At 45.7% G+C, this 27,182-nt stretch overlaps 1 protein-coding gene across 2 annotated transcripts in view; it reads right to left on the bottom strand.

Moving 5' to 3' along the window:
* Nucleotides 1-6,976, bottom strand: part of LOXL2 (lysyl oxidase like 2) — a 74,573-nt gene extending 67,597 nt beyond the window's left edge. For both annotated transcript variants that reach the window (XM_073588596.1, XM_073588597.1), the window contains exon 1: nt 6,896-6,976. The gene's annotated coding sequence lies outside the window, so the exon portion shown is untranslated. The remainder of the gene's footprint in view (nt 1-6,895) is intronic.
* Between the last annotated feature and the right edge of the window lie 20,206 nt (nt 6,977-27,182).

Below are 27,182 nucleotides of genomic sequence, written 5' to 3'. Positions count from 1 at the left end.
ATATAACATCTGCAGAGCATCTCTCCCCCATATATAACAGTGTATCTCACATGGCCATATAACATCTGCAGAGCATCTCTCCTCCATATATAACAGTGCATCTCACATGGCCATATAACATCTGCAGAGCATCTCTCCCCGATATATAACAGTGTATCTCACATGGCCATATATCATCTGCAGAGCATCTCTCCCCGATATATAACAGTGTATCTCACATGGCGATAGAACATCTGCAGAGCATCTCTCCTCCATATATAACAGTGTATTTCATGGCCATATAACATTCTGCAGAGCATCTCTCCCCCATATATAACAGTGTATCTCACATGCCCATATAACATCTGCAGAACATCTCTCCTCCATATATAACAGTGCATCTCACATGCCCACATAAAATCTGCAGAGCCTCTCTCCCCATATATTACAGTGTATCTCACATGGCCATATAACATCTTCAGAGCATCTCTCCTCCATATATAACAGTGTATCTCACATTGCCATATAACATCTGCAGAGCATCTCTACCACATATATAACAGTGTATCTCACATGGCCATATAACATCTGCAGAGCATCTCTCCTCCATATATAAGTGTATATCACATGGCCATATAACATCTGCAGAGCATCTCTTCCCCATATATAACAGTGTATCTCACATGGCCATATAACATCTGCAGATCATCTCTCCTCCATATATAACAGTGTATTATTATTATTATTATTATTATTATTATTATTATTTATTGTTATAGCGCCATTTATTCCATGGCGCTTTACATGTGAGGGGGGTATACATAAAAACAAGTACAATAATCTTAAACAATACAAGTCATAACTGGTACAGGAGGAGAGAGGACCCTGCCCGCGAGGGCTCACAATCTTCAAGGGATGGGTGATAATACAGTAGGCGAGGGTAGAGCTGGTCGTGCAGCGGTTTGGTCGATCGGTGGTTACTGCAGGTTATAGGCTTGTCGGAAGAGGTGGGTCTTCAGGCTCTTTTTGAAGGTTTCGATGGTAGGTGAGAGTCTGATATGTTGTGGTAGAGAGTTCCAGAGTAGGGGTGATGCGCGAGAGAAATCTTGTATGCGATTGTGGGAAGAGGAGATAAGAGGGGAGTAGAGAAGGAGATCTTGTGAGGATCGGAGGTTGCGTGCAGGAAAGTACCGGGAGACGAGGTCACAGATGTATGGAGGAGACAAGTTGTGGATGGCTTTGTATGTCATGGTTAGGGTTTTGTAATGGAGTCTCTGGGCAATTGGGAGCCAGTGAAGGGATTGACAGAGGGGAGAAGCTGGGGAATAGCGGGGGGACAGGTGGATTAGTCGGGCAGCAGAGTTTAGAATAGATTGGAGGGGTGCGAGAGTGTTTGAGGGGAGGCCGCAGAGCATGAGGTTGCAGTAGTCAAGGCGAGAGATGATGAGGGCATGGACTAGGGTTTTTGCAGATTCTTGGGTGAGGAATGAACGGATGCGTGAAATATTTTTGAGTTGAAGTCGGCAGGAAGTGGAAAGGGTTTGGATATGTGGTTTGAAGGAGAGATCAGCATCAAGGATTACTCCGAGGCAGCGAGCTTGTGGGACTGGGGAGAGTGGGCAGTCATTTACTGTAATTGATAGGTTCGTAGGGGGGGTCACGTGAGATGGGGGAAAGATGATGAATTCTGTTTTGTCCATGTTGAGTTTCAGATATCTAGTGGAGAAGAAGGATGAAATAGTGGACAGACATTGAGGGATTCTGGTTAGTAGGGAGGTGATATCTGGTCCAGAGATGTAGATCTGTGTGTCATCAGCATAAAGATGATACTGAAAGCCATGAGATTCTATGAGCTGTCCCAGGCCAAAGGTGTAAATAGAGAACAGCAGGGGCCCTAGGACTGAACCTTGTGGGACTCCGACAGATAGGGGGCGAGGTGAGGAGGTGGTGTGTGAGTGGGAGACGCTGAATGTCCGGTCTGTTAGGTATGATGAGATCCAGGAGAGGGCCAAGTCTGTGATGCCGAGGGATGAGAGGGTCTGTAATAATAGGGAATGGTCCACTGTGTCAAAGGCAGCCGACAGGTCCAGGAGGAGGAGGACAGAGTAGTGTCGCTTGCTCTTGGCAGTTAAGAGGTCATTGGTGACCTTAGTAAGGGCAGTTTCAGTGGAGTGGTGTGACCGGAAGCCAGATTGTAAGCGGTCGAAGAGGGAGCAAGAAGAGAGATGGGAGGACAGTTCAAGGTAGACGTGTTGTTCCAGTAGCTTGGAGGCGTATGGGAGAAGTGATATAGGGCGATAGCTAGATACAGAGGATGGGTCAAGAGAGGGCTTTTTGAGGATAGGTGTGATGGAGGCATGTTTAAAGCTTGAGGGGAAAACACCAGTTGTTAGTGATAGGTTGAAGAGATGGGTTAGGGTTGGGATGAAGACTGTGGTGAGGTTTGGGATGAAGTGGGATGGGATCGGGTCGAGTGCACAGGTGGTGAGATGTGATCTTGAGAGTAGAGTGGAGAGTCGATCTTCTGTAATGGTGGAGAAGTTGGTTTTGAAGGTGGAGGGCTGGGAAGTCGGGAGGAAGGGCTCTGGGGGTTGTTGACCAAAACTGTCCCTGATGTTATCAATTTTCTGCTTGAAAAATGAGGCAAAGTCTTCAGCTGAGATGAGTGGGGAGGGAGGAGGTGTATCTCACATGGCCATATAACATCTGCAGAGCATCTCTCCTCCATATATAACAGTGCATCTCACATGGCCATATAACATCTGCAGAGCATCTCCCCCCATATATAACAGTGTATCTCACATGACCGTATAACATCTGCAGAGCATCTCTCCCCATATATTAAAGTGTATCTCACATGGCCATATAACATCTTCAGAGCATCTCTACCCCATATATAGCAGTGTATTTTACATGGCCATATAACATCTGCAGAGCATCTCTCCCCATATATTACAGTGTATCTCACATGGCCATATAACATCTGCAGAGCATCTCTACCCCATATATAGCAGTGTATCTCACATGGCCATATAACATCTGCAGAGTATCTCTTCCCATATATAACAGTGTATCTCACATGGCCATTTAACATCTGCAGAGCATCTCTACCCCATATATAACAGTGTATCTCACATGGCCATATAACATCTGCAGAGCATCTCTCCCCATATATAACAGTGTATCTCACATGGCCACATAACCCCTGCAGAGCATCTCTCCTCCATATATAACAGTGTATCTCACATGGCCATATAACATATGCAGAGCATCTCTCCCCCATATATAACAGTGTATCTCACATAGCCATATAACAGCTGCAGAGCATCTCTACCCCATATATAACAGTGTATCTCACATGGCCATATAACATCTGCAGAGCATCTCTCCTCCATATATAACAGTGTATCTCACATAGCCATATAATATCTGCAGAGCATCTCTCCTCCATATATAACAGTGTATCTCACATGGCCATATAACATATGCAGAGCATCTCTCCTCCATATGTAACAGTGTATCTCACATGCCCACATAACATCTGCAGAGCATCTCTCGCCATATATTACAGTGTATCTCACATGGCCATATAACATCTGCAGAGCATATCTACCCCTTTTATAACAGTGTATCTCACATGGCCATATAACATCTGCAGAGCATCTCTCCCCATATATAACAGTATCTCACATGGCCACATAACATCTGCAGAGCATCTCTCCTCCATATATTACAGTGTATCTCACATCGCCATATAACATCTGCAGAGCATCTCTACCCCATATATAACAGTGTATCTCACATGGCCATATTACTCTGCAGAGCATCTCTCCACATATATAACAATGTATCTCACATGGCCTCATAACATCTGCAGAGCATCTCTCCCCATATACTACAGTGTATCCTCACATGGCCATATAACATCTGCAGAGCATCTCTACCCCATATATAGCAGTGTATCTCACATGGCCATATAACATCTGCAGAGCATCTCTCCCCATATATAACAGTGTATCTCACATGGCCATATAACATCTGCAGAGCATCCCTCCTCCATATATAACAGTGCATCTTACATAGCCATACAACATCTGCAGAGCATCTCTCCTCCATTTATAACAGTGTATCTCACATGTCCATAAAACATCTGAAGAGCATCTCTCCTCCATATATAACAGTGTATCTCACATAGCTATATAACATCTGCAGAGCATCTCTCCTCCATATATAACAGTGTATCTCACATGGCCATATAACATCTGCAGAGCATCTCTCCTCCATATATAACAGTGTATCTCACATGGCCATATAACATATGCAGAGCATCTCTACCCCATATATAACAGTGTATCTCACATGGCCATATAACATATGCAGAGCATCTCTACCCCATATATAACAGTGTATCTCACATGGCCATATAACATCTGCAGAGCATCTCTCCTCCATATATAACAGTGTATCTCACATGCCCACATAACATCTGCAGAGCATCTCTCCCCATATATTACAGTGTATCTCTCATGGCCATATAACATCTGCAGAGCATCTCTACCCCATATATAACAGTGTATCTCACATGGCCATATAACATCTGCAGAGCATCTCTCCTCCATATATAACAGTGTATCTCACATGGCCATATAACATCTGCAGAGCATCTCTCCTCCATATATAACAGTGTATCTCACATGCCCACATAACATCTGCAGAGCATCTCTCCCCATATATTACAGTGTATCTCACATGGCCATATAACATCTGCAGAGCATCTCTACCCTATATATAACAGTGTATCTCACATGGCCATGTAACATCTGCAGAGCATCTCTCCCCATATATAACAGTGTATCTCACATGGCCTCATAACATCTGCAGAGCATCTCTCCCCATATATTACAGTGTATCCTCACATGGCCATATAACATCTGCAGAGCATCTCTACCCCATATATAGCAGTGTATCTCACATGGCCATATAACATCTGCAGAGCATCTCTCATCCATATATAAGTGTATCTCACATGGCCATATAATATCTGCAGAGCATCTCTCCTCCATATATAAGTGTATCTCACATGGCCATATAACATCTGCAGAGCATCTCTCCTCCATATATAAGTGTATCTCACATGGCCATATAACATCTGCAGAGCATCTCTCCTCCATATATAACAGTGTATCTCACATGGCCATATAACATCTGCCGAGCATCTCTCCCCGATGTATAATAGTGTATCTCACATGGCCATATAACATCTGCAGAGCATCTCTCCTCCATATATAGCAGTGTATCTCACATGGCCATATAACATCTGCAGAGCATCTCTCCCCATATATAACAGTGTATCTCACATGGCCACATAACATCTGCAGAGCATCTCTTCTCCATATATTACAGTGTATCTCACATCGCCATATAACATCTGCAGAGCATCTCTACCCCATATATAACAGTGTATCTCACATGGCCATATAACATCTGCAGAGCATCTCTCCTCCATATATAACAGTGTATCTCACATAGCCATATAACATCTGCAGAGCATCTCTCCTCCATATATAACAGTGTATGTCACTTGGCCATATAACATCTGCAGAGCATCTCTCCTCCATATATAACAGTGTATCTCACATGGCCATATAACATCTGCAGAGCATCTCTAATCCATATATAAGTGTATCTCACATGGCCATATAACATCTGCAGAGCATCTCTCCTCCATATATAAGTGTATCTCACATGGCCATATAACATCTGCAGAGCATCGCTCCTCCATATATAAGTGTATCTCACATGGCCATATAACATCTGCAGAGCATCTCTCCTCCATATATAACAGTGTATCTCACATGGCCATATAACATCTGCCGAGCATCTCTCCCCGATATATAACAGTGTATCTCACATGGCCATATAACATCTGCAGAGCATCTCTCCTCCATATATAGCAGTGTATCTCACATGGCCATATAACATCTGCAGAGCATCTCTCATCCATATATAAGTGTATCTCACATGGCCATATAACATATGCAGAGCATCTCTCCTCCATATATAAGTGTATCTCACATGGCCATATAACATCTGCAGAGCATCTCTCCTCCATATATAAGTGTATCTCACGTGGCCATATAACATCTGCAGAGCATCTCTCCTCCATACATAACAGTGTATCTCACATGGCCATATAACATCTGCAGAGCATCTCTCCTCCATATATAGCAGTGTATCTCACATGCACATATAACATCTGCAGAACATGTCTCACACATATATAACAGTGTATCTCACATGGCCATATAACATCTGCAGAGCATCTCTCCTCCATTTATAACGGTGTATCTCACATGGCCATATAACATCTGCAGAGCATCTCTCCTCCATATATAGCAGTGTATCTCACATGCACATATAACATCTGCAGAACATGTCTCACACATATATAACAGTGTATCTCACATGGCCATATAACATCTGCAGAGCATCTCTCCTCCATATATAAGTGTATCTCACATGGCCATATAACATCTGCAGAGCATCTCTCCATATATAAGTGTATCTCACATGGCTATATAACATCTGCAGAGCATCTCTCCTCCATTTATAACGGTGTATCTCACATGGCCATATAACATCTGCAGAGCATCTCTCATCCATATATAAGTGTATCTCACATGGCCATATAACATCTGCAGAGCATCTCTCCTCCATATATAAGTGTATCTCACATGGCCATATAACATCTGCAGAGCATCTCTCCTCCATATATAAGTGTATCTCACATGCCCATATAACATCTACAGAACATCTCTTCTGATAGACCTAGTCATGAAGCAGGCTCTCCTGGGCTGTGGCTCTGGTAGTGGCCACCACTCTCTCCCTCCATCCCATAGGCTGAGTGTGCACTCACAAGTCTGCAGCAGCCCCCACAGATCCTGCCTCTGCCCAGTGCTGGGAAGATGAGGGTCCCTGGTTGTGTTATGGAGGTTTCCTCTGAAGTCTCTCACTTCCCAGCACACTTTTTGAACTCGCAGAAGCCTCCCCTCCTTTCCCCTCCTCTCCCAGCCCCTAGCAGATTCCCATCCTAACCAGTGAGCTCATGGCTGGGAGCTGTAACATGAGTTTAGTTGGAGCAGGAGCCCACACACTGGCCTCTGAGGGGTTAATCATGGGTCCTGACTCCTGCTATTAATGTAAGTGGACAAAGAAATGTTCTGACTGTGGACAAACACAAAATAATGTCTGGTGTGCCTGCCGGATCCAGATGTAGCAGAGCTGAGTGTGTCATGTAACGCTGAGACGACCTCCTCTGCTAGTCTACCGCTCTACTCCTGATCTAATACTAGTGATTACCCCAATAATATCCTATGGTGTTGCACTACATAACAAATGCAGCTCTGCTACCGCAGACTCTCATAGGCTAGTGGCAGACGAGCGTGTTTACTGTCCGAGTGCGGTCCGACAAAACATCAGATCGGACTTGGACCAATGTTATCTGTGAGGTTGTGCACGTGTGTGATTTCTTTTTTCTCGCACAATGACTGCCCTAAGAAACAGTCGCAGCATTCCCCAGTATGATCAGATATTCAGATTGCACTTGGCCGTGAAAGTCACTGAGTGCGTGGGAAACATTAGAACGTACTCGGATGACTTCTGAGTGCAGTATGATTTCCGCGTACTGACACAATAAAGAAGATGGAGACTTTTTTTTCCTCTTCTCATATGAGAAAATCAGATCACACTGTGATCAGAGGGCAATTTGCATAGTTAATCCAATTTTTTCGGATGACAAAAAATACGCTCATGTGCACCTAACCTTAGTATTAAATCTGGTATCCATCCATTATCCATCATCTATCTATCTTTTCAAGGCCCTGACACAGGGGTGGGGAACTTCAGGCCCGCTGGCCGTTTACGGCCATTGATGACCTTTTATCAGGACCGCAGTGATTGCTGCAGCTACATTTTGACGTCGACCGGCCCTTTGATTTCTTCTTGCTCTGTGAGAATGCGCACACAGTGTTCACTACTGATCGCGTGCAATGACAGATTACGTCCGCCATCAGTGCCAGCGTCAGGACGTACTTTGTGGGGGGAGTTACCGTGTGACGGCCCCCGAGGGATGGTAGAAATATCCAAATGGCCCTTGGCAGAAAAACCATTCCCTACCCCTAACACATTGGCTTCTTCTTCTCTAAGGAGACTTGACAACGCTCTCAGGTGTCTGGCAAATGTGATTTCTCTACCTCTCTGTCTAACACTAATAAGGGCGGACAGGTCAGATATAAGAGCAGTTTAGGAAATGAAATCTGAGCTGTGATTGGTTGCTATGGGCAACAAAACCATTTGTACTTTTAGACAATTGTGATCTATCTTCTGCATGGGTCTCATTTATTATAAATCTTTACATGATAAATATCACCTTTATGCTGATGAAATATACAGATCTACATCTCTGGACCAGATATCACCACTCTACTAACCAGAATCCCACAATGTCTGTTTGCTATTTCATCCTTCTTCTCCGCTAGATTTCTAAAACTTAATATGGACAAAACAGAATTCATCATCTTTCCCCCATCTCACGCGACTCCCCCAACGGACCTATCTATTAAAGTAAATGGCTGCTCACTTTCCCCACAAGCTCGCTGCCTCGGGGCAACCCTTTTGATTTTGCGCTCTCCTTCAAACCACATATCCAACCCCGTTCCACTTCCTGCTGACTTCAACTCAAAAATATTTCCTGGATCCGTACATTCCTCAACCAACAATCTGTAAAAACTCCAGTGCATGCCCTCATCATCTCCCGCCTTGACTACTGCAACCTCCTGCTCTGTGGCCTCCCCTCAAACACTCTAGCACCCCTCCAATATATCCTAAACTCTGCTGCCAGACTAATCCACTTATCCCCCGCTATTCCCCAGCCTCTCCCCTCTGTCAATTCCTTCACTGGCTCCCCTTTACCCAAAAACTCCACTTCAAAACCCTAACCATGGCATACAAAGCCATCCACAACATGAGTCCTCCATACATCAGTGACCTCGTGTCCCAGTACTTACCTGCACGCAACCTCCGATCCTCACAAGATCTCCTACTGTACTCCCCTCTTATCTCCTCTTCCCACAATCGCATACAAGATTTCTCCCGCACATCCCCTCTACTCTGGAACTCTCTACAACAACATATCAGACTCTCGATTACCATGGAAACCTTCAAAAAGAACCTGAAGAACTATCTCTTCCGACAAACCTACAACCTGCAGGAACCACCGATCCACCAAACCGCTGCACGATCAGCTCTACCCTCACCTACTGTATCCTCACCCATCCTTTGTAGATTGTGAGTCCTCGTGGGCAGGGTCCTCTCTCCTCCTGTACCAGTTATGACTTGTATTGATAACATTATTGTACTTGTTTTTATTATGTATACCCCTCTTCACATGTAAAGCGTCATGGAATAAATAGTGCTATAATAATAAATAATAATAAAAATATTAATAAACTGTCCTTGTTGCCCCTAGCAACCAATCAGAGCTCAGCTATCATTTCCTAAACTGCTCTTGTACATTAAAAGCTGTGCTGTGATTGGTTGTTTTGGGCAACAAAGTCAGTTTTACTGAGTATAGTACACTGTATAATAGTGTAGTATAGTATGGATTACAGCCCATCCTTGACATAGCAACATACCAAGCCAAAGTCTAAGGGTAACCCTCACTCTTTGTCCAGTGGTGGTGGTGGTGGGGTGTCAGGGGCTTTATTGGCCGCTTTGTCCAGGATGATTTCTCACTCCTTTACTACTGGAACATTTTTGATCTCCCTGGAAACCCAGGAGATTCTTAGGGAGAGTCAACGTGCAGCAATCTTCCTCCAGAGGGGAAGATTCCTAACAATTTTCAAAGACACAAGTCCTTCCTGTTAGAAATATCCATATAGACTAACTACATACCTCCCAATAATCCCATATCCAGGGAACAGATCCGAATTTTGGGAGATGCCCTGTTGTCCTGGAGGTCAGGGGTATGTCCTGGCTTCAACTGTATCTGGTGGAGGAGCGAAAGCCATCAGAAACCTACTCCAGCATTGAGTCTGGAGACCTGCAAAGACCTTCGCCTCATGTGACATTCTCAGATCTTTTGACAGTGCAGCAAGGACCAGCTCAACAGCACAACAGCAGGGATGTGAAGGACGCACAGGAACTGTGAAGGCATCTTAAACTGTAGAGGCAACATACTGTTTGGGGTCATCATACTATGTGGGGGTGTAATAAACTGCAGGTGCTGAGGATGTCGTCATGGATCCGAGACAGACCAAGAGTTAAAGGTTTATTTACAGGGACTTTTCTCTAGACGCAGGGAGGAGCAGTGGGGGGTTAAATGTGACAGAGTAAACACTAAAGCAGCAAAATGGTACTAAAGAAATCTATATAACAGTTATGCAGCATTGAAACAGTTAAACTAGGATTATTATAATTTATCAGTCCGGGGAAAGCTTGATTGAAGGATCTCCTTCTCCCACGTTGGCACCGACAACAGCGGCGCTTGCAGTCTCTACAGTCTCTCTGAATGAAGTTGGGGCCTCCAGGGGTTAAGGCAAGGTGCAGGGAGACGATGCGAACCTGAATCTCCCCTGCTCTGAGTCTCTGTATGATACGACGTCTGTCTCTCCGCAGGAACGATGCTGCGCACACTGCGAAGTCTCTTTACCACACTGAGGGGCTCCGGCTTGTCACTACGGTCACTGGAACTGCGCGCTCGGGTCACTGTCTCTACACTGTCAGGGGGAAAGTCTCCTCTGGGCTCGGAGGCTACCGAGTCCACATACAGCGCTCTCAATGCCTTGTCCTTCAGTCCCAGTCCTTTGACAGGGAGTTCTCTCACTTTGGGAGCGCGGTGCTGCTGCCTGCTCTCTGTCTGGCGCGCTCTTCTTTCGCGCCCTTCTCCTGCACAGCTTCCTGTTCAGCACCCCTTCTCTCTTGTCACAGTCCCCCATGGTCACATGGTTCAGTCGGTCCGGGCCAGAATGTCTTCCCCCCCAGCTACCCTGCTGTCTGACTACGTGGTTCTGGATATGGAGCAGGAGAGGTAACCCCTTTTAGCCTCTTCTTCCTCTTCACCCCCTTACATTCCCCCTCTCTTTTTGATCGCCATTCCATGGGCAAGATTTTCTGTAATTCCTGTTAACAGTCTTCCAGTTCCTGAACAATTTGTCGCCAGACGAATTGGTCTTGGTTATAGCGAATGGGGGGTACACTGGCAGTTGAACGCTCAGAGCGTCACAAATCAGAAGGAGCAGCCGTGTCAGTTGTTACTGGAGGAACGATGGCCTGAGTCACTCCCGCTGGATTGGCAGTTTCAGGCACCAACCTCCCTTCCGTGCCCCTCGGGGGAAATTGGGAGTCTTCCTCGTCTTCAAAATCAACATCAGTCAATGGAACTGCCTGTGGGGCAGTAGGTTCTACTTGTTCCCGGTTAGGATCCCGAGACAGACATGGCCGTAACATTTCAGTGAAACGTATGAGTGGGGGCTCCCTCTTCTGTTTCCAGCTGGACCTCATAGACGGGGCCTTTAGCATTGACTCGAGGTTTCACCCTGTAAGGGCCCTTCTCCCAACGGTACTCTAATTTGTGATGAGGGCGCTTTTCTCTCAGTAAAACTTGGTCTCCGGCCCATAGAGTTGTCCCCCTTAGAGGACAGACTTGAGGATGCTCCAGCTCCTGTAGCCTGTTCCGTACTAATCGATGGAGAGTCTGTAATCAACGACGGTGTTCATGAACCCAGGAGTACATCCCCGTCCATGGGTAGTCCTCCTCAGGCTCTAACTCCAATTCAGTCATCTCTTTTCCGGGCCGTCCAAAGAGCAGAGAGTAGGGTGTGTAGCCGGTGGTTATGATTGTTATACACCCATACCAATTTGGGGATGTATTCGAGCCATCGTGCCTTCTTCTCTTCCTCCAGGGTCCTTAGCATTTGGATTAGGGTACGGTTAAATCTCTCACAGGCTCCGTTCCCCTGTGGATGGTAAGGTGTTGTCCGAGATTTGCCGATCTTATACAACTGGTGCAACTCTTCGATCACCCTTCCAAGAAAACAAGCTCCCTGATCAGAGTGGATACGCTTAGGACACCCGTACACCAGGATGAAATACTTGCGGATGGCATGGACAGCGGACTCAGCAGTCTGATCCCGTGTTGGTGTCACAACGGCAAATTTCGTGAACTGGTCCACCATTTCCAAGCAGTGCTCATAGACTTGATGCGCTGGCCCGATTGTCAGATAGTCTATTGTCAGCAGATCCAGAGGGCCGGATGACTTCACTGTTTGCATGGGAGCCCGCTGTTCGGGTGGTTTGACCAGTTCACAGCTCTGGCACTGCTGACAGATTTCTTCCACCACACTCCTCAGGTTGGGATGATAAAACAGGCGCTGCAGCCATTGAAAGGTCTTTTCAGGGCCAAAGTGAACTCCTTTCTCATGAGCCTCCATAGCCACCCGGAACACTAAGAGTCCCGTTACATTTAGCGATGCACCAGCGATCCCAACAATGATACGACCTGGTCAGGATCGCTGGTGCATTGCTAAATGGTCGCTAGTGAGCTGCCAAACAGGCAGATCTCACCAGCGGCGCAGCAGCGATAAGCGATCCGTCAGCAGTCGCTGTTACCTTTCACAACACAGCGATGATGACTTCTGCCTGCATCCATGCGTCGCTAGTCGGCGCCAGCGGGACGCCAACGCCGAAAAAATGGCCCAGGACATTCAAGCGCGATCAGCGATATTTAGCGGGGGGGCTGGTCGCAGGTACGTGTCACACAAAGCGAGATCACTAGCGATATCGCTATTGCGTCACATCATCGTTGACGCTTTAGCAATATCGCTAGTGATCTCGCTATGTGTGAAAGGCCCTTTAGGATGAGAGAATCACTGTCTGCCAGATGACGCTGGGTTCTGACTGCAGAAACATCTTCCGATACAGGATGCAGTCTTGCAGCTGAAGTCTTTCCAATTGCCGTAACATTCGCAGCATTTCAGGTGATGCAATCCTCCTCTCATGATGGCTAGGCACCTGTATAGACACGATCCACCGTCTCAACAGGGCTATCTCCTGATCCTCCTGCTGCACTCGGACCAACTCATCGCGGGGCTGTTTCATTAAACTTGCACGAGTCTCCTCCTGTTCTGTCTCCCGCGTAGCTGCCACCGTCCTGGAAGTTCCTCCAAATTCCAGGACTTCCACAGCCTCCAGCTCTTCATCCCGATTAGACACTGGCCTACGATAATTTCCTCGGGAAAGGGCATCAGCATGGGTATTCTCTGCTCCTCTTTAATAGGTGATCTTGTACCGGAATTTCGCCATCCGAACTACTCAGCGTTGTTCTAGTGCCCCGAGCTTCGCCTTCTCCAGATAAGCTAACAGATTGTTATCCATGCGCACGTGAACTTCAGAGCCGGCCAAATACTCTGCAAATTTCTCCGTCATTGCCCATACTAATGTCAAATCCAGCTTGAAGGAGCTGCAGTTATCTGGGTTCTTCTCAAGAGTCATGCAGAGACCGACTCACGTAGGCTATGATGCGTTCTTTCCCGTCTTGTATCTGTGACAGTACTGCTCCAAGCCCCTGCAGACTCCCATCAGTATGCAAGATGAACGGCTGAGTGACGTCAGCGTAGGCTAGTACGGGGGCCTCCATCAAGGCTTTCTTCAAGGCTAGGAATGCTTCTTTCTGGCGCACTTCCCACTGTACGTTTCTGTTTTTAGCACAGGAGGGCACCCCTTTCAGTAGCTCGAGAAGAGGATTTGCAATGCGCATAAAGTCTTTTACGAAGTGTTGGTAGTATCCTGTGAGCCCCAAGAATGTGCGCACATCCTTCACGGTTTTTGGGGTAGGCCACTCCTGTACTGCGGCAATCTTCTCTTGAGAAGGCCTCACTCCGTCTGCTGAGACAGTGTGTCCCAAATACTCGATCTGAGTACGGAAAAGATGACACTTTTGAGGCTTCACTTTCAGTCCATGCTTTTGTAACTGACTCAGAACCTGCTCCAGTCTCCGTAGATGTTCGTCGAAGGTGGGGGCAAAGATAATGTCATCCAGATAGATCAGGGTAGCTTCAAAGTTCAGGTCCCCTAAACGTCTTTCGATGAGACCATGAAACGTTCCTGGGGCATTGGCCAGACCGAAAAGAATGCGGTCAAACTCATACAATCCCATCAGGAGAATGAAAGCAGTCTTGGCTCGGTCTTGCTCGGACATTGGTACCTGCCAATAGCTGCTGGCCAGGTCTAGCATAGAAAAGTATCTGGCATTTCCTAACGCGGACAGGGACTCCTCTATTCTCGGCAACGGATGCGAATCCCGCACTGTACAGGTGTTGAGCCGTCAATATTCCACACAGAAGTGTAAAGTCCCGTCCTTCTTCCGCCCCAGGACTATGGGGACGGCCCACGGACTCTGGCTCTCATGTATTACCCCCTTCAACATTTGTGACATCATCCCCTTCCCCTCCTGGTACATTTGTGGGGGTATCTGACGGTATAATTCCCTGATATGCGCCTCATCCCTCCCCGGTGTGGTTTTTGTGTGTTATTGTGGTGGTGATCCCAAAATCGTCTTCATGTTTTGCAAACACATCCTGGTATATTCCTATCAGGGACTCCACCAGAGGGACCTGTTGGGGAGTCAGTTCTGAGAACTCTGCCCGCATATGTTCCAGTATCCATCGCCCCTCCTTCAGCAATCGGGGGTCCGGGGCCATTTCAGCATCTACCGTCACCAACCATGGATCCTCCGGCTTCACAGTCAGCAGCACTGCTTCAGATGGAACTAATTCATCGGGCATGATTAGGATGTGGGCCACTTCACTCCTGGGGGGCAAGGTCACGTCATCCTCTCACTGAAATAGCACAGAAAGAGGACTTAAAAATCCTCCAATAATAGAAAATAGCAAAAAAGCAGAAAGGTTTACCCGTCCAGGCCTCCAGACAAATGCACTATCAGGATGCAGTGGACCCATGTAATTACGATGGCAGCACAGGTGCAAGAATACAGATGAAACAACCGCTCACAGCCTACCAATACATCGAGGGGGCGGATGCCTGGTATGTTAATGCACAATAAAAAACTTGTATGCGGCGCTGTTCACACTATGACCATGCACAGCATCCAGGGCAGCTTAGTAGTGGCACCCTTCTATTAGCTCAGGCGGGCTGCCCAGCACTATCAAAATGCATGACATGTGAACAGACACCGCAGTTTACAAGACCAAATGGGCCCAACTGCACCCTGAATAAAAAGTGCGAGCAGGGAGTGATCCACAAGAGTACGCGGTGAACTTTAATTAATCTATGTTTCGCAGGGCCTGCTTCATCATCACGTCTCTCCAGCCCGTCACCAGCTGGTCTCGTAGCACAACGTCAATCGGCTCTACACCTACGCCGTCCTTCCGCATGATGGCAGTATGGAGTTCCTGCAGGGCATTCATAAACTGCGTCACGGTCTCCCCCTCTCTTGAACCTGGTGAAACAGTCGCATGTGCAGCTCCTCTACATCAGTGAGGTCCCCATGCGTCTCCTCAAGTATCAGTAGAACTTTATCCAGGATATCTCTCGCCTGGGGGGTCTATGCATAACAGAGTCTCGTGCCTCCCCCTCTATGGCCATCACTATTTCTGCCTCCAGGGCCGGCGTCATGGATGCATCCGCATCATCCCTCGGAGGTGCTCCGTCCAACTCCACAACATAATATTGTTCCCAGAGAATTTACGTAGATTATTTAACATGGCTCCCAGGGAGATGCTAGACCTGGGGCCTCCCCCAACTGCTTGGTCTGCCCCCTCTGCGCCGTTGTGCGACATCCTGCCGACTATGCCACTTGTAATAAACTGCAGGTGCTGAGGATGTTGCCACTGATCCGAGACAGACCAAGAGTTAAAGGTTTATTTACAGGGACTTTTCTCTCCACGCAGGGAGGACCAGTGGGGGGTTAAATGTGACAGAGTAAACAGTAAAGCAGCAAAATGATACTAAAGAAACCCATATAACAGTGATGCAGTGTTGAAACGGTTAATCTATGATTATTATAACTTATCAGTCCGGGGAAAGCTTGATTGAGGGGTCGCCTTCTCCCACGTTGGCACCGACAACAGCGGCACTTGCAGTCTCTACAGTCTCTCCTCTAAATGAAGTTGGGGGCCTCCAGGGGTTAAAGCAAGGAACAGGGAGACGATGCGAACCTGAATCTCCCCTGCTCTGAGTCTCTGTATGATACCCCGTCTGTCTCTCTGCAGGAACGATGCTGCGCACACTATGAAGTCTCTTTACCACACTGAGGGGCTCCGGCTTGTCACTGCGGTCACTGGGACTGCACGGGTCACTGTCTCTGCACTGTCAGGGGGAAGTGTCCTCTGGTCATGGAGGCTACCGAGTCCACGTACTCACATACAGCGCTCTCAACGCCTCGTCCTTCAGTCCCAGTCCTTTGACAGAGAGTTCTCTCTCTCTGGGAGCGCGGTGCTGCTGCCTGCTCTCTTTCTGGTGCGCTTTGCTCTCTTTCTGGTGCGCTCTGATTTTGCACCCTTCCCCTGCACAGCTTCCTGTCCAGCACCCCTTCTCTTTTGTCACAGCCCCCCACGGTCACATGGTTCAGTCGGTCGGGGCCAGAATGTCTTCCCCCCCCCCCAACAACCCTGCTGTCTGACTACGTGGTTCTGGATACGGAGCAGGAGAGGTAACCCCTTTTCGGCTCTTCTTCCTCTTCACCCCCTTACAGGGGTATCAACCTAAGTGGAGGTCTGTGGGGGCATCATACTGTTGAGTGATTTGGGGGCATCGTACTATGTGAAGAAACAAAGGGGGGCATCATGTTGAGTGTGGAGGTATTATACTGTGTGTGGGAACACTGTGGGGCCATCATACTGTGTGGAGGACTTTGGGAGTATCATTCTGTGTGGGGAAACACTGTGGGCCATCATACTTTGTGGGGACATCATACTGTGTTGAGGACTTTGGGAGTATCATACTGCGTTGGGGTACACTGTGGGCCATCATACTGTGTGGTGACATCATACTGTGTGGAGGACTTTCTGAGTATCATACTATGTTGGGGAACACTGTTGGGCATCATACTGTGTGGTGGCATCATACTGTGTTGAGGACTTTGGGAGCATCATACTGTGTGGGGGCATCATACTGTGTTGAGGACTTTGGGAGTATCATATTGTGTGGGGTCATCATACTGTGTTGAGGACTTTGGGAGTATCATACTGTGTGGGGACTTCATACTGTGTGGAGGACTTTGTGAGTATCATACTGTGTGGGGGAACACTGTGGGCCATCATACTGTGTGGGGACATCATACTGTGTGGAAGATTTTGGGAGTATCATACTGCAAGGGAGAACATTATGCGGGCATCATACTGTATGGGTGGTCTGTGGGGACATCATAATGCACAGATGCCTCAACTACAATGTCTGCAGCTGGGTACTATCAGTACGCAGAGGATATACAGTGCTCGGCAGCAGACACTATTCTGTTGACGGAACTACTGTGCAGCCCCATAAGTGAGCAGTTCGGACTGCTGTTAACACAGGGAACAGCTGATCGGCATCCTAAGGATAGGCCATCAATGATAAATTCCTGGACAATTCTGACTCCACACCAGATATCCCTTGAATTATAGACCCGTTGTATAAAGTGCCCAAACTAGATACCACTGTGTAGAAACTCCAAATGGAAAGCTCAATGTATACAAACGGCACATCTTTACATATACTAGACCAGACCCCAGAACAGAGCCCCCGATCTATACAGACTTCAGACCAGGCCCTTTGTGCTTACATTCCTCTTCGTTCCCTGACGTTGCTGCACAGAACGTCCTGACACCAGGACAGCAAACAACAGGACAGTTTTCTGTGGGGCGCCAGGGAGTGATCAGAAGTGTAGGACTGGGGGAAGGTGAGTAATATTATTGGCATCTGGGAGATTTCTCTTCTCATCCATGGGAGAGGTGAATTTTATATAGCACCAACATATTCTGCACAGTAGTACACTTACAACAAAGAGTTTGCTTATCCTAAAAACAGCGCCACTTCTGGCTGTGTCTGGTATTGCAGCTCATCCCCATTAAGAACTTGACATGGACCACGTCTCCTGGAGGTTTATCCATAACCGTAGTCATCATTGTAGATGAGAAATTCTCATTTCTTGCCGCTTAACACCAGGTTAATCCAAAGTGGATGCGCCAGGAGTAATAACATCTGCAGTGGAAAAGCGCCAGTGTTTCCCGGCCATCTCTTCATACTGCACTGATCCATCCTACATGGCAGTGGCCTCTTATAAAATCCACATGTGCTGCGTACGTGAGACACATGAGATGGGGATTTGCCCACTTTAAACAATTACAACATTTCAATGAGATGCTGAAAAAATAAAAATCTGAACAGAAGTGATCTCACATTATAAAAAGGACAATCCGGAGGGAGAAAATCCAGTATTAAGGTACTAGCTGCTATGTGTATGGATGTAGCAGAGCTAGCTTTGTCACAAGCTGATGCAGTCCAGTGTATAATGTAATATTCCCATGCATTGTGCCCAATGACAAAATCAGCTCTGTTGTCCGCAATATGGGGTTAATAGGCCCCCGTAAAGTATTGCTCACCATTTCTGCAGTCTTATAAGTGTATCTGGTGCTCATCTGTGATTTCTAGCACCGTGTAATTTACTGTAAGACGTAGAGTATTCCATGTCCACGATCCATGTGATAGGGAAGGAATAAGACCAGAGGGCCACGGGTGGAAGTAATTATGGAAAATTGCGATTGTCAGCACCGGGATGTTAAAAAAATCCACGTATGAGACTTCCAGGGGTTTTACAAGACGGCATTAACTTGAGACCCCTTCACAAAGGGTATAACTGAAGATTTATGGAGAGCGATCTCTCCTGCCAGAAGCGATCCAAGAAAGTAAAATCTTTACCTATAAGCGCCATTGTTTCCCATAGGATAAGTGGTGTATGATGGCCGCTTATCTGCCTGCCTTCATAAACAATGATGAATCGTACATCTATAGCCATTGCTAGTTACAATTCAATACAATGTCATTAGTTGGACTTCTCAGCTGTATTGGTTATTGGAGATCCTGTAAAGGGGTTGTCTTGTAAGATCCGTTAGTAGTAGTGAAAACAAACAAAAAAAGCTTTACCCACCCTCCCCGGGTCCAGCACTACGGAACTGCTCTCAGTGTTTGCTATTGTGTGCAGTGTAGATGTCACTTTGACAGCGCTGCAGTCAGTTAGTGAGGTCAGCGGTCTGAGCGACTTGTGCCATCTACATTGGCAGAGCCATTGACTTCAGTGATTGTCTGCAGCGCTGTTGACCTGACATTAACACTGCAGACAATAACAGATACTGGAAGCAGTGGCGGAGACTCAGCGCTGGACAATGGCAGAGTAAGTAAAGCACAGTTTGATTTTTATTACTAATGGAGGTTATAAGACGCACTTTTCTGAAAGGGGACACCACTTTAATTCCCTTTTGGATGGGCCCATGCAAACTGTAAGAGGGGTTGAACAATGGATCATAAGATAATTTGCTTCCCATACTGTTGCATGTTGTGGGCAGCACATCTCCCCAAGATAACAGGGCAATTATTTTGGGGTATAAATGATATAATAAGGGGATGAACGTTTTTTCCTTTGCCAGCTGATCACTAGTATGGTCACTGCTTGCTTATGGACGCTCATTCAGCCAATTATCAGCCCATGTAAAGTGTAGGAAAGACACCAGCTAAACCAGAACCTTTGCCTGCATACTGCTTTTTCATTTTTTTTTGCCAAAAACACCTGTAAGCAAATGAAGATTCTGGTTAGGCTTTATATCCTGAGTTATGTGGCTAATTCCAAAAGGTGGCGCTAGAAAGCGGAGATGCGTATGCCTGAAATAGTTGACTGTGTGCTAGGCTTTCTCCATGAATGACCAAGCATGCACACCACCGCTCAATTTGAGATGAGGCTCTGCAGAGGTTTCTGGAGCCCAATTCTCGAGGTCGCTGTGGTTCCCGGTGGTTAGACGCCCAGTGATCAGTTGGTTATTCCCTATCCAAGTTGGAAAATGAAGGACAGTGGCTTTAAGCCATACTGATTTGGTTGGGGAATTTAGGGGAAAGGTTAGGGCAGCAATCTACATTTTTCCCAGTGAAGTCCTGATACGTACAAGCAGGTAGGTACCGGAGATTATTACAAGGTTTCACCTTTAGGATACTCTAAGCATGTTGTCCTGTAGAAGGATGAAGCTCCCATGCCAAGATCATGGAGTTGGTTGGTCTATATGGGGTGACCGTGACTGTAACGTGGGGGTGGAAGCAGCTGAGGGTGACGCTTACACATCAGGGATGAAGCCTCTGGATGGTCTCCAGACCACTGACCACTGTGTGACTGTCTCGGTAATGTCATGTGCCGGATCTCTAATGCTTCCCCAGGAGGAGCAGCTCATCCCTCCGGAGATGATGGCCACACACTTCTACATGCCAGTAATTGTACACACGTGTGTTTAGCATCACCATACACTGAAGACAAATTGTCACAGCCATTGTTAGTGGTTCTTCAATCCATCAACGTCACAAACAGATGTCCATGTGTCACACGTCGTGGGAATGAACTACAAAGTAGAAACTGGTCGATTTTGGAAAACAGTTTTCTTGCTGGAATTTACGGCTAACATTCCCTTCCCATGATCATTTGCAAGGGAGATTGCCAAGGACGGCGCTGTGTCAGCCATGTAGGTACACACCCTTGTATGTCATATCAGGATAGTCTTTGATCTGGTGCCACAGGATCCTCAGTCAGTCCTCGGACGATTAGGCTACATTTCCACGATGAGTTTTACGCTACATATTATATTATAATCCGATTTTACTTAATGGGTGCAGAAAATCCACAACATCAAAAACTCACCAAAAAGCTCATCATGGGAACGTAGCCTTAGAAGTGGAGCCATCTCCAGAAAAAGGTGGACATAGCTTATGAGGAGAACCTACTGAGGCTGTATAGGGCCTGCAGAGAGGCACCTAAGTTTGGGCTGATATCCTTCCTCATGAGTGGTATGAACCTGGGTGATTGGAGTAGGCATCAGGGATACCCTAATAAATCCCTACCATTCTTCAATATAAACCTTTTATAGAGCCTTGCTTGCCTCATGACTTGGGATATAAAGCCAAACCAGAATCTCCAATTTACATACTGTTGCAAAATATCGGCTCGCACTCTGACCAATGTAATTCTATGGGGCCGTGTACATGTCCGATTTTCTCCTCTGACCGAGTTTGTCCTATGAAAAATTCACAGCATGAACAATTTGCATCTGATTGTTGAATTGCACTTGGCCATGCAAGTCATTGAGTTCGTGGAAAAAAAACAGGCCGCACTGGGATGACATCCGAGTGCAATCCGATTGACAGAATGGAGAAGATAGAGACGTTTTTCCCCCACCTTCTCATCCGAGAAAATCGGATCTCACGTGTGATGAGCGTAATCAGATTGATTTTCTCGGATGACAGAAAATACGTTCATGTGACCCTAGCCTAACACTGCTCATGTAAGCAATCCATTACTAACGGGCAATACCTTTGTCACCTTACAGAATCATTTATACCCTAAAAACAGTTAATTCTCCAATAATGTCTATGTGATTCTGCTGAAAGCTGAAATCTGCAACAGCGACAAGCGTTCAGGCTCAAAATTCACTTTCAAATAGGATTTTCTTCAGCTTGACCATTGGAGCCCAATACTGTAATGGATCCGGGGCCTATTGAGGTATCCTTTGGTATTTTGGTGGGGCTATCTATATGGAAACTGGAGTGAATCTGCAGCTGATGTCCAGGCAGTTAGCCTGTCTTTGATGATAACATTATATCATCCATTTGTTGTATAAGGTTGTATAACATTACAGACCTTGATGAGGGAAATGATGACTGGGCCGCTCCGCGATGCTGACGTCTATACAATGCTTACCATGGAAAAAGATTAGGAATGTCAGGGAATAGATGAGAGTTTCTGGAAATTTGGCAAAGAAAAGCCGGAAGTGATGGATCTCTCAGGATTGATGAAGATAAACAGATTTTGGAAATGTTCTCTAACAGCTGCCTCCCCTCATCTCTCCACAGCTCCCCTGAGCTCCTGGACACGGCAACGACTGGGTGACAGGGACACATTCCTCCAGGGAGAGGTTGCTGTGTGTTCTCCTTTGCTTGCTCTGTGACTCAGCCCTGCAGCTGGAGGTGAGCACACATGTCCAGGGCTTTACCCTCCAGATATATGACTGATCACATCACTGCCTTACTAGACCCGATCTGCTATCAGAAAGGGGCCATCATCGGAAGCATCTCCATTGTGTCTCCTGACTGTCTGACCGCCTGCATTATGATACAGGAAAGATATATATCTGGATTATGTCATTTTTCAGAGGCTTTAATAATACAAAAAAATCTCTAAGTGACAGACGAGAAGAATGACGAGAATAGTTTCTAATACACTACGACTTTCATTAAACCACAGTAGTAATTCAGATGCTTACATAAGGAGAATTTACCCCTCCATAAAGAGTATTGTCCCCCTATGCAGGCATAGTATTGGTACCTATCCACACAGTGCAGAAAGAAGCCACAGTGTAAATTGACATGTGGTGCGGATTATAAATCTACACAGGTCAAGTTATTCTGCAGAGCTGCAATGCACAGACAGTAATCTTCAGCATATCCGCAGCATTTCTGCAACTAAACCTTTCCAATTTGGAGCAGATTTTGTCGTTGCAGAAAGTCTGCAGCGTTTCAGTCTGTGTGGGTGTACCCAAAGCCAAAAGGGATTTATATAGAATGGTTTGCTACTTTCTCCTAAGGTCTTACATTATAATGTCACTGGTGATCCCTATATAACCTGTGCACTATATACAGAGCACCTGTGTATAATTTCACTGGTGATCCCCGTATTACCTGTACACTGACACTATATACAGAGCTCCTGTGCATAATGTCACTGGTGATTACTGTATTACCTGTACATTATACACTATATACAGAGCTCCTGTGTATAATATAATTGGTGATCACTGTATTACAGGTACACTGACACTATATACAGAGCTTCTGTGTATGTCACTGGTGATCACTGTATTACCTGTACACTGACACTATACACACAGCTTCTGTGTATAATGTCACTGGTGATCACTGTATTACCTGTACACTGACACTATATACAGAGCTCTTGTGTATAATGTCACTGGTGATCCCTGCATTACCTTTACACTGACACTATATACAGAGCTCCTGTGTATAATGTCATTGGCGATCACTGTATTACCTGTACACTGACACTATATACAGAGCTCCTGTATATAATGTCACTGGTGATCACTATTACCTGTACACTGACACTATATACAGAGCTTCTGTGCATAATGTCACCAGTGATCTCTGTATTATATGTACATGCATGGGTTGGAAAGAGGTTACATGTCTCAGTGGGGTCCACCGCCAAGTTTATTGTTCACCCTTTCCTAATCCAGGAGTATCGGGCCCTTTTATTTTTTTTTAAAGATTGTGGGATGCATTTTTATCTACGTAATGATGCGACTATGTAGTCCCTAAATGTGGTGGACAGGTGAGGCCCTATAGGAAAAAGCATGTCATCGGGGACCCCCACTTCACGTGCTGCTGGACTTGTAGCTAATAGCTTTCTTGTGGGATTATTCTCATTTTCTTAGTTTCCACAGATGAGCACCAGAAAGGAACATGTCTCGTGTTTGGCCGATGCAGACAGAATCTGGCACAGAAGCAGCCACTTTCCTGGCGATAGTCACGGCGACGGCCACTGATGACACGCAGCTGAACCAGAAAGGCAAAGTTGACAGGCAGTGACATTGCCATTCATTCATAGCAGTGCATGAGTGTACAGGAATGTAGTCACTGTATGGAAAATGGCCATGTCTTCCTATGATGAGTATAATTTATGGAGCAGCAATGATGAACATCTGGAAACGGTTCAGAGAACACGGAATGAGAAATATCCTCACATTCTATGAGATCGAATGCAGCTCTCCAGCCTGTAGCTGCTGTCGCCATCTAGTGGACACTTCCGGAACATCCTTTCAGGGGTTGTTGGCTTTCCTTGTGGGAGATCCGGTGTAGGGCAATGCTCCCTGGGGGGGGATGCAAATTAGCTTCCCTTTTTGGGAACTGCTAATTTGCAAAAACAACATGCGAAACTGAATGTACTGTTGATTATTCTGGTAGCCCCATTAAGTGTTCTCATGAACATTTTGGATTTGAATTCACTTTCTTTGTATCGATTATGAATTATTTAAGACCTTACCAGTGGTCGAGCATTTAGCGGACATCGTCAGGGGACGCTGAGAGCTGTAGTCTTTCTGGAAATCAATATGATTGAGATCGCTGTAACTGTATAACATTGGGCGAACCTCCTACTACTTTAGGTATAGGCGCTATTTTACATCGTTTTAAAGGGAATCTGTCAACAGGTTTTCGCTATGGAATCTGAGGACAGCATGAGGAAGGGGCTGAGACACTGATTTCAGCGATGTATCACCTATTAGGGTTCTTTCACACATCAGTGTCTTCGGTATGCGTGGTGACAGTTTTCACACATAGAGACACAGGTAGACCCATTCAAGTGACTGGGTCTGCGCACATGTCAATGTGTTTCCACAGAGCGTGGGACAGAAAGTCAGACAGGTGAGGGATATGGTTGTTTTTTTTTTAATTTTTGTTTTATTACAGGAGACCATGGCCTCAATGGAATGGGCGTTAGTTGAGTATAACGGTGTTTGATATTTCTAAATTTAAAAGTAAAATTGTGTTTTGTTTTAATTTCAAATAAAGGACTTTATTCTGGCTATGTTTATTTACAATACAACTATAGGATTAGTGATGGAGAGATTTCTTATAGACACCTCTCCATTACTAACCTGTGGTCTTGATGGGACCGGACGATACAAAGGTGACATCAACCCCATAAATATAAACCCCACTTGCCACCGTTACAGGGCAAGTGGGAAGAGCAGGGCAATCTCTAATCGATGCGCCTTTTCTGGGCTTGCTGCAGGCTGCTGTTTTTAGGCTGGGGAGGCACTATCCATGGCCCCTTACCAGCCTGAGAATACTAGTCCTCCTGTCTGTTTAGCTTGACTTGTTGTCAAAATTGGGGGGAACCCAAGTCATTTTTTAAAATAATTTAAAAAAAAAAAGACTTGGGTGACCTCTCTATTCCCAATAACCAGCCTTGCTAAAGCTGACAGCTGAAGGTTGTAACCCACATCTGTCAGTTTTGCCTGGCTCGTTATCAAAAACACAGGACAACCACACCATTTTATTTATAAAGCATGCGCCTGCTGACGAATGCTTCAATCAGCCGCTGGTTGCTCTCGCTGTTATCAGCTGAATACAACTCTCCAACATTGCCCCTGCTCACGCTGATCACAGCTCGAGCAGTGGACAATGATGTGAGCTATCTTCAGCACTCAGGACAGGGGAACAGCACCGCTTACTCCCAGGCATTGGTAAATGTGATACTGATGTGGCACATGAGCGCCACATCAGTATGAATCACATGTACACATGGACATGGATATCTCTGGTACAGGTTTTTCCAGTACTGGAAATATCAGGACATGTGAAAGAGCCCTTTGACTGTGTGCTGTTGTTTCAATACGAGTGTTTTATCAGCATGAGATTATCACTGCCCCATCTGGTACCCCCATGAGCCCTGGTCCAACCAGGCTCCCAGCACTGATAAGCAGATTACTATCAATATAAAATGTACATAGAAAGCTGTGGTGGGGGCGGGATCAGGTTTCTGTTAATAAACAATGTATGCAGAAAGCGGTGATGTGGGCAGCTTTCTGAGCTCTGCTACATCTAAGAACTCTGACTGTATCACAACTGACTAAACTAAGTGATACATCGCTGGAATCAGTGCCTCGGCCCCTACATTATACTGCTCTCAAATGAGCAAGAACCTGATAAAAGATTTCCTTTAAATATGTGACAGAATTGAACATTATAGTCAAGACTGAATATATGGCTGCAGTACCTCCGAATCGCCTCTAGGTGGTGATCTGAGCTTCAACAAATCTTGGCAATGATGGTCTCCAGGTAATGACACACATGGCGGCATCTCGCAATCTGACCAATATCATTGTGCTCCACATACATACACACTATGGATTCCTATACAGTGCTCATATGCGGCAAGGCCTCTGACATCCAAAAGTCACAAATTCTGACGTACAGTAGTTTTGCACAAAAATTTGTGATTTTCTTTGCAAATTGACGCTGCTCTTGCCATTCTTCAAAAGGGAGCGCAGTTAGTTATACAAAGAAGGTTTCATCCAGATTTGTGAATTGCAGCTTTTTTAAATAAAAGTTGCAGAATAGCTCCAGTAATGTGGCGGCATAAAAAGTAAAGTGACTTTTCTAGACAGAAGTTTATTGTATTGTGGTATAGCGACTTATAAAAGTAGCGGCTCAACTTTCTAGCTAATCAAGTAAAAAGTACGATAACTAAAAGGGGTTGTTTTCGAGACGGCATTCGGTCACAATCACAAACAAGTGATCAATAATGTTCCTTTAAGTTAGCATCTAATTATCTGGGGGGGAAGTAACACATAAAAACTACTCAAAGCACACAAGTAAAAATGTATGAAAGGTTTTTTCCTAGTGTGTGCGTATCCACTCAAAAATAAAAGTCTCCAAAATCTAAAAAAAAAAGCTTGAAAAATACTTTCTATTTGCTGCTTTTAATTTAAGGATTTTTTTTTAGTATCTCTATTTTCCAGGATATGAAAAACGCCTGGTGGATAAAAAAAAAGAAAGTGCATGTCATTCCGTTGATGGAGCTCCTGGTGCTGTCTAATCAAAAGGCTCTAAAAAAAAAAAAAAAAAAAAAAAAAAAAGAAAAGAAAAAAAAGCTTAAAAAACTCCTTAAAACCGCTTCAGGTAGGGCTTCAGGAAATGAAAAACTCCCTCAAAAAGGAGAATTTCCTGAACCTTTCTGCTTGAAAAACTCATCATGTTGGCCACCTAAGAAAATAAAAAAACCCTCTGCAGATGCTGCATTTTCCCAGGCGAAGACACTTCAGGAAAATGCTGTGCGAACGGTGTCCTGAAGCAGTTTTACTGTCAGTTTTGCGCTGGCT

This window comes from Dendrobates tinctorius, unplaced genomic scaffold (genome assembly GCF_039654945.1).
Source record: "Dendrobates tinctorius isolate UK_male_01 unplaced genomic scaffold, ASM3965494v1 ptg000104l, whole genome shotgun sequence".
NCBI classification, from domain to species: domain Eukaryota; kingdom Metazoa; phylum Chordata; class Amphibia; order Anura; family Dendrobatidae; genus Dendrobates; species Dendrobates tinctorius.
This window is presented reverse-complemented; position numbering and strand designations above follow the sequence as displayed.